Raw genomic sequence first — 15518 nt, forward strand, 5'->3', positions numbered from 1 at the left:
CCATTTCAGCCAAATCATTTGTACCTGATGGCAGTGAAAGTGCTGAAGTTTGTTAAGTGTTGACTTAAAAACAAAAAGATTGAGTTCGTATACTTAGCACACACTATCTTAACATACACTTACTCATTCAATCCTGTTGATTGAGGTTAATAGAAATGGAGTAGATGTTGGCACAGCCATGCTTACCCGGAGAGGGTGTCCCTGTAAATTATAGCCCCTTGGGTGTGTCCTGGCTGAGAATAGGCTAAACTGTAGCCCACAGTTTTGAACTTTGATACTATAATTATATACAGTCCTTTGGTACATATGTATTTACTAGTACAGGCCCATAGCCGACCTCTTGTAAGCACTCCTTTGTGTACAGTACATCTGAGCTCCTCAGAATACCAGGTATTGAGAATATTTAATAAAGACTGGTTGGTTGAGTGATTAACATTAAAAAGCATGGATACTGCCATTAACTTAAATTATATCACCATGGTTTGCATAGTTAAGTATACAGAGATAGTGAAACACACACATACACACCTATGTTCATTTAGTAAAAGCAGGAAGGATGTCTCAATCATTTTGGTTTTCCCCTAGTGCCTAGGGAAATAGTTTTTCTATGATCTGTACATTATAATAACTGGATAAATGGATGAATAAGTGAATGAATAAAGTATACAATATCTACCTTGCTAATAGTCATAGATACTATTCATTAAGCACTAATTGTGGGCTGGCCATTGAGCTAAATCCTTATCATCATTTCTTCATTTAATCCTTACAATGATTATATATAAGCAGGTTTTTAAAATATTACAAATTAAAAAATAGGGTTTAGAAAAGTGAAATAAGCAGTCCCCTGTTATTTAATTGCTAAATAGCAGATTCAGGATTCAAACCCAAATCTAATCCCAAAGCCATCAGTCTTTACTAAGCAATACCAAAAAATAAAACAAACAAAACACCCTCTGGATGAAAAGATGTTGAAATTTCTCCAATAAAATATTCCCATCCAATGACTTGATTGTCACTGAAAATAAACTATAAAGTCAGCACATTATGCAGGGGCAGAAGTTAAAGATGTCATTATCAAAATTAATGGGGGCATGAAGGGCGTTCAGAGTAGAACTCAGGGCAGGTTTAAGCACATGCCCTAGAGAAGTTAAAACACTCACATTTAAAAAATGTAATCAGAAGTTAGAGATAACCTTGAAAAGAGTAGACAATTGGAAATTGTTACAAAAATGGGAAGTTGCTTCTTGGCCACAACTTCTATTTATTGTAGATAAAAAGTAATAACTGAACACTTTTTATTATATACAAGCTCAAAACTCCAGGTTCATTCATCCAACAGAACCTTTCCTATGCGACCAAGGCACTGTTGGGTGAAAAGGAAGTAAAGAGTTTGCAGGCTTAAGCGCCCCTCACAAGGATTTCATCATCCACCGAAGAACTGAGGCGTGTACGCAGGGCTGGAAGAGAATGCAGGTCAAGTGAGGCCAAGCCGGGTGGGTCCTGCCAGCCAGCTAGGAACTGTGGACCGATGGCTGTCAAATGGGAGCTTTGGAACAGCAAAGGGTTAAGAGGTTGCTCTACGCCCAGGCTTCATAGGCCACCACACTCCGCATGCTCACCACAGAGAAAAAGAGATGTGGTAACCAGAGTCCTTCCTGAGATAAGATAAAAAGCTTAAATAAATTAATCACAATTGTTTTGAATATGATAAGATAAGGGGTTTAGATGACAGCGAGTGAGGCAGCTGCTGAATAAGAAGAGATGAACATATTTCTTCAGTAGGCAGCTGGTTTAATGGAAAGGGAAATATGCTAATTAGATCAAAAGTTGAGTGTGTTGTGTGTGTGTGTGTGTGTGTGTGTGTGTGTGTGTGTAAAAGCAAAAAAAAACCCTAAGCTGCCTGGCAGAGGATAAATGAGGTGTTGTGATGGAGGTTTTAAGTTTACTTTAAATTTCCCCATTTTTTCCTAACTGGAGAAATATATTTTCCTTGCAAAATTTATAAAAGTTGCAAGTCAAAATAAAGTTCCCTCTGGCCACCTCCTGTCAAAATTTGATCATAATACAAATAATCCTGTATAATAAAAGCCTAATATGCAAATTGTCCCCTGGGAGTTTGACCACTCGCTATGATGTGTGCTGATCACCAGGGGGCAGCATGGAACATGGTGGACGTCTTCAATGTGGCACTGGCAGCGGGCAGCAGTGGAGACGCTGCCAGCCCCGATGGGCCCTGATGAGAGCAGGACCACAGCAGGATGGTGAAGCAGGTGAGCAGGTGGTGCATGGCCAAGGCCGGTGCGAGCAGGAGCCCGATTGCCCTGCCTATCGCCCCGCAGATGATGACCAGTGGTGGCTGCAGTGAGGGGCGGGGCTGCTGCCCGGCTCCCAGGCACTGAGGGAGCTGGGTGGGGGACCGGCCTGATCATTCACCCTGCAGGCGGCATGGTGGAGCAGATGAGGGGGTGGTGCCAGGCCACGGTGGGGTGCCAGGCAGGGCTGCGAGGCTGTGAGGCTGGGGGCCTGAGCTGGGGCCCCAATCCCCGCAGGCCACCCCGAGGGACCCCACCCATGCAGGAATTCATGCACCAGACCTCTAGTAATAATAATAATAAGCGTGGCAGCAATTATAATATGAACTCCCTTTTACTAAGCAGTCGCTATAATAGACATTATTAATTCATTCAGCAAATGTTTTGTGAGCAACTATTAAGAGCCAAGGACTAGAAAGACGACAATGACCTCAAAGAACTCATAATTACCTCCGTCCAAGGCTTGCATCATTTCCATCATAAACTGATAAGGAAAGCCAGAGTCAGCAAGACAAAGCAACGCACCCAAGGTTGCTGTGAGGTAAGTGGTGGCACTGGAATTCAAATCTCAGTCTGTTTGTCTTCCAAGGCTGACCCTCCTTTCACTGCTACCCAATTGCTTTCAAATCATTTATTTTAAAAGCAGAAGTCTTTTAAAATATTTTTAATAAAAATGAAAGAAAATTATCGCATAATAGCTCAGTGCAGAAGAAAGATAAAAGTGGAAGCATTTCGGTTCATTCAGTGGCCTTTCTATAAAATAAATTTGTTTCTATCAAGAGGACTGGATGGAATTGCTTAAGGATTAATATCTCAAAGGCCCAAGTCACCTGTTGTTAAACAACTTTAGGGACAGTGGCCAAACATTAATATTGATAGAGATAATCAAGATGAGTGTATTCCCATCCTAAAAGTGCCATGGAATCAGACTCCTGTTTCCCTCCCACAAACTCTAAACTCACTGGTGCTCTGAAATCTGGAGTCAGTCGTTAAAATCTCCGCTGGTGATCGATGATCTGCTAGATTTGAGAAGCAATTCCAGCACAACGCTGATCTGTTTAGTGATTTTTCTTCACCATTCTATCTTCTAGCCTTCCTCCCAATATGGCAATGTTTGACCGGTGACCAATAGGGCCACTTTATGGCAGCCCAGCAGTTGTGAATTATCATCCTGAAATGCCTTGCTTTCTTCCTTATATTGGACTTCATTTCTACCTACCCTGCAGTTACAAGCCACATATTCCTTTCTAGAATGATGCAGGTCTGTTATTCCCAGCTCCAGTCTAAAATTCGCCCCTTAGTAACTGCTTTAATTTCTCATTCTTGTGAAATTGAATACTTTCTTCCAGGTAATACCACGCCTATTTGTCTCTTTCTGCTGGCTATGTCCTGGCAAAACTCTATGTGCCCCTCCGTGTGCCCTACCATTCAATCTCCTCAGATCAATCCTAGCCCCGTGATTGCTTATGCAGCAATCATTTTTACAATTCCCCCATGAGCCATCAACCAATGTCTGCTTATTTCTAGTCATGGAAAGAGCCTGGCCATTGTGAAAGAGTAATAATGATTTTTTAAAAAAATATTTCTCCAGATTTTTAACTAAAACTAGCTATCTTATACTTTCTGCCCATTGGTTCTTCCCTCCAGAATAGTCTTTTTCTTTTCTTAATCCTCACCCGAGGATATTTTTACATTGATTTTTAGAGGGAGTAGAAGAGAGAGGGAAAGACAAAGAGAAATATCTATGTGAGAGAAACACATGGATTGGTTACCTCCTGCACGAACCTCAACCAGGGCCCCAACCGGAGAGGAGACTGCAACCGAGGTACGTGACCTTGACCTAAATTGAACCTGGGACCCTTCAGTTCACAGGCCATCACTCTATCCACTAAGCCAAACTCACTAGGACCAGAATAGTGTTTTCAATGTGGTCCTCAGACCAGCAGTATCAGCATTACTGGGGAACTCATTAGAAATGCAAATTCTCACCCCCACTTCCCCTACAGATTTACTGAATAGAAACACTGGGGTCAGGGCTCAGCACTCTGTATTTTTACAAACCCTCGGATGATTCTGATATACTCAAGTTTGAGGACTCCTGCATCAGAAAGCAAGACCCGTCCTGGACCAGCTTTCTTGGACACACTTAGCTTGATCTGGAGTTTTTAGTCACACTGATGCTACAATCTGCTGGTCTGATTCTCAAAAGAAACTTGACTCTTTCCAGCATAGTTTATCTCTTGGTCAAAGGGCATATCATTGGATATACCCCTTTTGAGGGGTAGAAGCAAGTGTAGCTTTCAGTTTTTAAATTTCTGACTATAGAAATTATAACTAAGGTTTTCCCAGGGATAAAAATATTTTTAGGCAAAGCTTGACAACCACTGGCCAGTTATGGAAAGCAGCCAATATATTTCTAGCATAAACACAAAATATTAGAACTTGATACTTAGTGTGTCCTGTAAATATTTAACTGATAAATGGTTTGGAAAACATGAGAGATATAATGGTTAGTTGTGGTCAACATCAAGCTTGGTTAATCAGGACTTCATGGGGGACATGAAAATTATGTTGAACTCTGACAGATGGTAGAAATACAATTTTTCATGAAGAAATAGGGATAAGGGCAATGTTGAAGGTAACGCTGAAGGCAGATGTTGAGATAATAAAGGCGGATTAGTATATTGAATCAGAGCACTGATTTTGAAATAAAAATGCCCTGCCACTTGCAAGCTGTGTGACTGGGCTTCACATCTGTAAGATGGGGGTCACAGGGGTACCTCCAGGTGGTGAGCAGAATTCCAAGGCAGCCTCAAGATTTCTGCCCGATGCTGTGCATGCCTCTCCCCTTGAATGTTGGATGGCACCAGTGAACATAATGGGCTACCACTCCTGCAATTGGGTTATGAACCAGTTGCCTTGGAGTCCATCAAAGAGAAATAATCCTGTGTGAGCCTGACATAATCAGGTAAGCCTCGTAGGAAGAAGGGGAAGGCTCAGAGAGACCCTCCTCTACCACAGCCTTGGAAGAAATAAAACAGACCATGAGACAGAGCCACAGGACAAGAACCTGAGAGTGACCTCTTGGCGCTGAAAGTAGTCCCCAGCTGAGAGCTAGCAAGAAAGCAGGGCCTTGGGCATCTTGCTGAAAGGAATTGAACGCCACCGACAAGCAATGAACTTGGAAGAGGAACTCTGATGTATTGCACCTTGGTTTCAATTTGTGAGATCCAGAGCAGAGGACCCAGGTAACCTGGACCTAGACCTCTGACCACAGAAAGTATAAGAGAATAAAGTTGTGTTGTTCTAATCCACTAAGTTTATGACACTTTCTATAGAATTACTGGCAATAGAAAACCAATGTATTGTCTCAATGGGTTGTAACAAAAAGATGTTTGTAAAGTATTTATCATAGTGCTTAATAGATAGTAAATGCTTAATAAACCCTAACTTAAAAACATGAGATATGGTTTTGGATGACCAGATTTGAGAAAATAAGTCAATGAGAGGTGAGGGCCCTGTCAAGAAAGCGGAAGTTAGGTGTTGCTTTGTGAGGGAGTATGGTTAGTGATGCAGGTATGGCCGGAGGGAGAAGGTCTCTAGCCTTGTGCGCTTTGGAGGCCTTTTGGGAACACTGGAGAGATATATCAATGCCCGGTGGCAGTGGAACTGAGGCACCAGTGGAAGAAGTCTCTGGTGAGGCAGAAACTAAGGATCTCTGCAAGGCCACACTCACTGGGCCAGGGGCAGATTTTTCCTGTTGGGAAGATGAAATCTTGTACATGGGTCATTGTACCAACTGTGAGCCTTGGCCGTGAAGCACTCAGTAGAAAGTGCTTCTTGATCAGCTGAGCACTGAGGCAGAGTCTCTCTCTCAGACTCACCCAAGGCACTATCCACTGACTGATGCCTTCTCCCTGCTCCACTAACTTGACACCTGGGTGTGTCTGTGCCCCAAACTCACCTTACCAATCAAATGAACCCCAACATCTGCTCTCTGACCACCATCTTTTTAAGGACCTGGTCCTGAACTCACCCCATCCAAACCTTACCAGTAACCCCAGTTGATTTTGACCTCTATCTGAACAACTCCAAGCATATTCCAACACTTCCCTAGCCCTCCCTGATTGGGTTCTTATTAATCTGACTCAACAGGGCCCTTTCCAAAAGAGAACACATTTTAGGAATTAATTGAACACAATTAATTGGTGGCAAGCTTTAAGATGACTTGAACTTAGAAGAATCTAAAGACTAAAATGTCAAACTTACTGAGAGCAACCGACATGCAAAGTACTAGATCAGATATTATGGAGATTCAGAGAGTCGGAGGTATAATTCATCTTCATCTACCTTATTTGGGAAATAAAATAGAGCACACAAAATTAACAACACAAATCACACATGATAACTTAATATGGCAAAACAAGAGATGTTTACAAGAGAACACATGGCTGATTACCAGGTAGATGGTCAGGACAGTAACTTCCACACAAATTCAAAAAGGACCAAATTGCGGTGGGCTTTTGAAAAAGGAAATGTCATGGATAAAAAGGAAATGTTTGATCTGTATGTTAAAGTATAGGTAATATTATGGGCTGAATTGTGCCCTGCCCTCCCCCCCCCCCCCCCCCAAATGTTGAAGTCCTAACCCCCAGTACCTTGGAATGTGATTATATTTTGATATAGGATGGGTCTTTAAAGAGGTAATTAAGTTCAAGTGAGGTCATTAGAGTAGGGTCTAATCTGATACAACTGGTGTCCCCATAAGAAGAGGTCATTAGGGCACAGACAGAGAAAGACCATATGAGGACACAGAGAGAATATGACTGTCTACATGCCAGAGGCCTCAGAGGAAACCAGTCCTGCTGACACCTTGATCTTGGACTTCCAACCTTCCGAGTTTTGAGAAAATAAATTTCTGTTGTTCAAGTCCCCTGTCTATGGTGCTTTGTTATAGCAGCCCTACCACATTAAGACAAGCAATACCTGGTATCATTGTCCTTTGGATGCACGGGAATTAATTGATTCTATAAGACAAGAAGGAAATAAAGGGGCAATAGAAGAGATTGATAAAAACAAGAAGATAAATTTCATGAAATGATGTACATAAAAATAAATGAATAATAAAAAGTGATTGCCACAATAAACTTTTGTTGAGAAAAGAGTACCAAGCTTACTTACTCCAGCAGAGATACCCTTGTTTTGAGTTAATGGGGGAGAAAATTCCATGAGCTCAATGACAAGGGGCAAGGAAGAAGTGAAAGGAAAGAACTTCCAGGGAAATCCATGAAGGTAAAGTCCAAAGGAAATGAGAAGCACCATAAGAGCCTAAATTATTGAAATATAGAAAGGGAAGTAACGAGTCCTGGGATTAAAGAAAGTAAAAAAAATTAAGAATCAAAGGAAGTAAAAGGAGTTTGAATGAAGCCGAGAGGAGCTAAAAATAAACCATTAAACATAAGGGTCAAATGTTTTGAAACAGGCCATTGAGATAGCATTAGATCATTAAAGGCTAGAATCGCAATTTACAGGGATCAGAAAAGAAAGAAACAGGGTGTAATTTTAAAACAAGAAACAAAGTAAGATGGAAACCAAGACTGGGTTTGGGCATGTACTTTTTAAACCTTTTCTGAATCCTCTGAGCAAATAATTGCCCAATTTTGCACCATTCAAAACCAACCAAGCCGAAACCGGTTTGGCTCAGTGGATAGAGCGTCGGCCTGCGGACTCAAGGGTCCCGGGTTCGATTCCGGTCAAGGGCATGTACCTGGGTTGCGGGCACATCCCCAGTGGGAGATGTGCAGGAGGCAGCTGATCGATGTTTCTCTCTCATTGATGTTTCTAACTCTCTATCTCTCTCTCTTCCTCTCTGTAAAAAATCAATAAAATATATATATATATATATATACCAACCAAAATAATAAAATAACTATGAATGGAGGAAAAATAGTAATACATTTCTCTTTGTCTATGTTGAGTAGGTTAGATGTAATGTACCCAAGGTGGAGCTTATGGACAGGCCAGTCATCACACAGCCCCTTTTGGGGAAACCACACAGCCTGTGGCTCCTACTAAGAGGGTCGTCGTTACATGGCCTCTGCTAACCTTCCCTAAACCCTCAATCCCCAGTTCTCCCACCTCAGCTGACCAAAACTAGGAATGAGCATGCAACCCCAAGGCAATCAGTTTTTAGATGGGTTTATGGCTTATGAGGAGGTTGGCATAGAGCCTCTATTTAAATAGGGATATTGTTGGGTTAGCAGAGACCAACTCCTAGAAATCTGACATAGAACTGACAAATTGTGAATAAGTTGAAAACTTTGAGTTATTAGAAAGGTTGAGGAAGCAGATATGAACAAGCAGAAGTCGAGGTAAGCTGAAATCAAAAGGTATTCATAGGAGAGTTGGGAAGTTGGTGACTAGAAATAGGAATGGTAGCTGCGCCGATGAAAGGATGCTGAGTCATTGCAGTTATGGGATCCCTGACCTTGCCAAGGCACAGAGGTGACTCAGATCAGTGACTCTTCACTGCATGCCTCTAGTTCCTGAGTGACTGCCAGTGTCCCTGCGGCCCAGCTCCATAGCTTTCCCTGCATCCCCAGGAGGTTCCTACAGCCCTCATTTCCACACGTACCCTCACAATACCCCTACTTCCATCACCCAAATGAACCATTGCTCTTTGTAGTGAAAGGATACTGACAAACATCTCAATAATAATATTGGCTAACAATCATTTAACACGTATTATGTGACAAGCACTGGGCTGTTAATTTTACATGCTCAAGCTTATTTAATTTTCTCAACAATCTTTGAGGCTCTATTCATATTGTCACCAATTTATATGCAGAGAAATCTCACTTACTAGCAGAGAGGTTACCTCACTTATTCAAGGTCACACAGCTATTCTGCAGCAGAGCTGGTTCTGAATCCACATCTTTAGAGCCCAAACACGTAATTATATTTAACTCCTGTTAAGTTACTCTCTTTCTTTGGGATCATTTTGGACTAGATAGTGGGAGTCAACTACTCCAACTCATAAAATTTGAAATGTGATGATCAGAAAGAACTAATAGAATAGGGGAAAAAAGATTCTTATCATGAATATCATGTGCTACAAAATAAAACAATCTTGATGAAATTTAATAACGTAAGTTCTAAAAAGTTTCCCCAAAGGAAGAAATGCTGAATGGAAATTAATTAGTAATTTCAGATGCATAATATGCCAAATGTATTACTTTATTTTAATAACTGTTTAAGGAAAATAAGTATTTTTTCTAGTTTAAGTATAACCTTGATTTCCCTAATTTTTCTCACAAAGTCTTAAGCTTAACAATTAATTCTGTACAAAGAGGTTTTCAGAAACCAAACATGGATGTATGAGAGATCACTTTGCATTAAAGAAAGAGAAGTGAAACTGTAGAGCTTACAAAATTTATACGCAAGAAAAAAAAGCTGTGAAATACAAAGTGCAAGATTCCAACTCTTTTAATTAAGCTTAACTAATAACTAAGATTTATTTCTCAAAATGGGAAAATTTAGCAGAGGTATGTGGAGAATATATCTATTTGAAATGAACAATAATGTTGAACATGTGTTAGCTCCAGGAGGGCATAGATGTTGTAGTTTTCTTCACTGCTGGATTCTTAGAAGCTAGAATAGCTTCTACTTTATAGTAGGTGTGCAATAAAATCTGGAAACTAAAATGAATAGGTGACCCAAACTCAAAAGACTGAAAATTTTCTCTGAATTCAATCTCTAAATGATACATGAATTTTAGCAAGTCATTTAAAAAGGTGTAAGTTCTATTTAATTCTTGGTTTGTGAGATTTTTGTTTATTTATTTAAAAGATATTATAAGAAGATGGGGTTTGTCCTACCAAATATCAAATTTAACAACAGGGCAATTTTAGGACTAGAAAATAAATCAGTAGAACAGACTAGAAAATTTAGAGACAGATTCTTTGTGTGTGTGTGTGTGTGTGTGTGTGTGTGTGTTAGTCCACAAAGGTAACACACAAGATCAATATATAAAATAAAATGAATTGGTTTGGGACAACTGGCTATTGTTTAGGAGAAAAAAAAATGTTAATTTCCTCTCACACCATATACTAAGCTAAATCCTGATAGCTCAAGGACCCAAACATCTATAATAATAAAAGCATAATATGCTAATTAGACCTGATGTCCTTCCAGATGACCTTCCAGATGAAGCTGGGGCTGTGAGGGAAACCCAGTTTCCTGGTGCCTGTCGGTGGCCAGAGGGAAGACCAGGTCCTGGGTGCCAGAAGGAAGCCAGTGCCAGCAGCCGGGGGCAGGAAGGCCTACTCTTGCACGAATTTCGTGCATCAGGCCTGTAGTTTTTTAATAAAAAAGAAAATTATAAAACTACCAGGAATAAAATTTACAGAAATGTGAATTACCTTAGGGTGATAAAATTCTTTCAAAAGTAACATTAAATTTATAACTATAAAAAAATATTAAAATGTAAACAATTATAATTGCTTTACATTTAAAAGTACTATACACAAAGTTGGGAGGTAAATGGCAATAAAGGAAATAATAATTATAACAGAAAATAAAGAGTCATTATGCATAATATAGAGTGCTATAAATCAATAAGCATTACAAATAACATATAACACAGCAGGAGAACAGAAAAATGGAATAAGCAGGAAATTTAGAGAAAGAATTATACAACTGGCTAATATGCATATTAATATATGTGTATGGTAAATACATTAATGGCCAATAAACATGAACATTCATTGATCATTAGTATAAATTAATATAACCTTTTGGAAGCCATCTTGGCAACATGTCTCAATAGAATGGACATAATTAAAAATAAAAAGTAGAGGAGAGAGTACTGGTTTTGAAGTTAAACACAACTGAGTCTGATACTTCCCTCTGCTATTTACCGGCTGTGTGACCTTGAGCACATTGCTTAGCCTATCTGAGCCACAGAGTGTGCACTGAAAAGAAGAGGGTAATAAAAGTGCCTCTGAGGCTTAAGGGAGAACTGAGAAAATGCATGTATAGAGCAAGGCACTTAGCAGAGACTCAATAAATATCAGTTTCTCCTTTATTTATTCACTAGAGGCCCGATGCACGAAATTCGTGCAAGAGTAGGCCTTCCTTCCCATGGCTGCCGGCACTGGCTTCCCTCTGGCACCTGGGACCCGGGCTTCCCTCCGGCTGTTGTCAAGCATCCGGGATCCCTGCTTTCCTCGCAGCCCTGGCTTCGTCTGGAAGGTGGTCCAGAAGGACGTCCAGCCTAATTAGCATATTATGCTTTTATTATTATAGATTTTTAAAGTTTCTCCTCCTCTAATTCTCCTGCCCTCCTTCCCCCCTACTCCAGATTCTCTGCCAGCTTTGATTAGACTGAGGAATGATTCAAGGCAGGAAAACAAAGTCACAATTTGGTTAAGGCATTTGTATGTAATTCAGGGAGAACTTTCATGGAAAGCAGCAAAGCAAAGTGTTACAGTGAGTGAAGAAAACAGAGCAGAAAGAGCAAACTGCAAGTAAAAATTCGGCAGCAACAAGAAGATGAACAGGAATAATCAAACAAGAATGAGAGTAACATCAAACCCAAAACTATAAAGAAAACAGATAAAAAAGTGAATATGTAATTATACACTTTGGAGAGCAGGAATGCTTTGCTCCTACATTCTAGCCCTACCATACCCCTTTGTCTTCTACTCAAACCCTAGACCCACACTAGAAAAGCAACCAAGTTTAAACTTTTAATAGCTACAGTTCTAAAATTTTTTTCTGGGTGGTTACTTCCCTATCTCTCAATAATACAGTCATATTGCCACTTCTTCATTTATCAAGCAGATGGGCAATCTGTGGACTTCCGACTTCCTTCCCATTCTGATAGATGAGAGCTTAGTTCACTTACGCCTCCCCACTCTCAATATGAATGCCTATTTTTAATTCCTCTATTGTAATTTTAGGTAATGCACTAACTTCAGTTCCTTTTCATAACTTTTAAAATATTTGTACTTTTGTTTCCTGCTGTTTTCTGTAAGATTTCAATGAAAAAGTCTAAATAACCAGCACAATGGAATAAAAAGTTTTAAAAATGACATTTTTAAAAAAATGTGAATTAGTTCATACACACAGATAATACTAGAGACTAATATAAGAACATATGTGCCCTAACTGGTTTGGCTCAGTGGATAGAGCGTCGGCCTGCGGGCTGAAAGGTCCCAGGTTCAATTCCGGTCAAGGGCATGTACCTTGGTTGTGGGCACATCCCCAGTGGGAGGTGTGCAGGAGGCAGCTGATCCATGTTTCTCTGTAAAAAATCAATAAAATATATTTTTTTAAAAAGAACATATGCATTCACCACCTAGATTTATCAAATTTTAACATTATAACATATTTGCTCCCCCTTTTAAAAAAACATTGCCAATCCGTTGAGGGCTCTTATACTAATTACTGATTCTCTCTCCCACCCTAGCATTGATGATTATATCAAAACCTCATATTAATTCGGTGGTTATTATTCTAACCCAGTATGGATTTTTGACACATACTTCGGCACCCATATATATCATATATTAATAATGACACTTTCAAAAGTAAAATGAAAGCTACTGGGATTGAGGAGCACTAATATTCCTAAATTCTAAGATTTTGAGGTAAATCTTACTGCAAAAGATTTCCAGGAACATGACTCACAAGGCACAAAATATACCATTAATGGGTAAAAGGAATTATGAGGCACACCAAAGAGGAATTATGGGGCACACCAAAGTAGAGAATCAGGAAGGTGATTTTTAATTTTGCATCAAGACCGATTTAAGATTGAGCCTCCATGCAAATGAAGGGCTGAAACTGAAGAGGGCATGCCCTAGCAGAGTCCCCTCACTACCTTCACGGGTGGGTAGAAAGAGTATCAGGGACAAGCAACAAGTCTGGACTTTATGGTGCTTAACAGCATGAATCGCACTTCAGAGAAATGGGATTTAAGGAAGAAGGGACCGGGACCTGTCACTGTCCCATTTTCTGCTTATGCAGAAGATATTACCGTTTACAGCTAGAATGGGTAACAGAAGAAGCATAGCATCCAGCATTTAAACACTTGAGCACCTGCCAGAGAAGCAGAAGCAAGAGGCACAAAAGAAAGCACAAAGGTAAGAGAATGGGAGGCAAAGAAAAGCTCAATGGTATGAAGATATTAACGTAGAGACAGTCATTTTTCTTTATTACTAAATAAACTAAAATTTTACAAGAGATGTTTTGCCACCCATAATTCCTATATTACCATACAGAATATTTCTGTTTCTTCATATTCTTTCCCATTTGTATCCCCCTTCTACACACACACACACACACACACGAGTGTGTTTGTCATGTATACCTACTTGTCTTTTCTTTTTTTACTGTTATTTTTATTTTTTTTTTATTATACCTACTTTTAACCATTGTATAATATACAGTTCATTATGCCCCTTTTAAAATTGGATATGCATTCATGACACAGTTTCAGCCATTAGACTTACCATTCTTGGTGGCTGCACCTGGTGCCTACTGTTCCCATGGCTACTGCAGTAGTACCCTTATCTGTGGGTGATATGTCCCAAGATCCCCAGTGGATGCCTGACATCGCAGATTGCATCAAACCCTATATATACTGTTTTTCCCTACACGTTGGCCCTGTGATTAATTTATAAATTAGGCACAGTAAGAGAATAACAACAGTAATAAAACAGAACAATTATGACAATATACTCTAATAAAAGTTACGTGAAAGTGGCATCATTAGGTGAAATGAGGAGTGCTTGGACATAAGCACTGTGACACCTCGACAGTCGATCTGCTAACCAAGATGGCTACTACGTGGCCAGCAGGCAGGGAATGTCCACAGCGTGGAGACGCTGGACAAAGGCATGAGTCAGGCCCAGGCGAGACTGAGCGGGACTCTCGAGCTTTCATTCCGCTACTCAGAACGATGTGAAATTTGAAACTTATGAATTGCTTATTTCTGGAATCCTCTACTTCATATTTTCTGACTGTGTTTGACTGCAGGTAACTACGACCATGGAAAGTGACACCATGGACAAAGGGGAATACTATATTATAAATAGGCACAGTGAATATTCACAACATAAATAGGGGAGGGGATGCTAAGGAAAATTAGAAAATGAACATTTTTTTTAAGAGAAAAGAGGTGAATGTGGAAGATTTAGAAGGTATCATTAGGAGCCAGTTGATTCAGCAGAACTGTGTCCCTGTTTCTTTTATGTTAATTAGGTGTGACTTAGCAGGCATACTATTCTGCTAATTTTTGAACTTGAAGACATTTATAAATGCAGAAATAAACATAGCTACTAAAAATACATGGGGCCCCAAATTAATCAATGTTCATAATATTAGTGTAAAATAAAGGAATACTCCTGAAAAGTTGATGTTTCCTTTGGACCCCTCTGTAGTCACAGAGGTAACCTCTTACTGACTCCAAGGACCAAGGCAACTTCATCCCAAAGTAGTTCCTGTAAATGATAGAGGAAGGAGAAATGGGTGTGACCTATGCAGAAAGACGATACTCTTTAATGGGTTGCTGTTTCCAACATCATTGCATAGTACTCTGCTTGTATAATGCATTCTAGTTTGCAAAGTGCTTTTGTGGCCTGAATAGTAGTGGGATGGGAGGTGAGCTTCCACCAAGACTGCCCACACTCCAGAGGTGGGCATGGGATGCTGAAGGTCGCAGCAGCTAGGGAGGGTGCTTACCGGAACGACACAAAAGGTAGGTTTTTGGTCTAGTTTAACAATCTTTACCAAATGACACTACAAACTTTCCTCCTGTTGAAACATAAGCAGCAAAATCCCTTCTTCTTGCATCAGTCCTACCCAGAGACAGTTCAAGGAGGGACAGCTTTTGACAGGTTGAAATTGAGAACTTCAGCCCATTAACAGAAAATACCCTTGAGGGTGATCAAGAGAGCCATTCAGGGCATAGAGCATCTTTCCCGGTAAAGACAGCAGCACTTTCCAAAGTGCAGGCCCATTTGGAAGGTGCAGGATTGCACGGAGCTTTGAAAGTAAGAGCAGGGCTGCATACGAAGACCACAATGTAAGGCCTTCCCAGGTGTTTCTTCTAAGAGGTCCTGGGGCATGCTGCTGAGTCACAGGCTTTAATGCTGGTGAGCCACGGGCAAGCATGGTGAGGAAAATACAGAGCAGAAA

Source organism: Myotis myotis, unplaced genomic scaffold (genome assembly GCF_014108235.1).
Source record: "Myotis myotis isolate mMyoMyo1 unplaced genomic scaffold, mMyoMyo1.p scaffold_m19_p_8, whole genome shotgun sequence".
Taxonomy (NCBI): Eukaryota; Metazoa; Chordata; class Mammalia; order Chiroptera; family Vespertilionidae; genus Myotis; species Myotis myotis.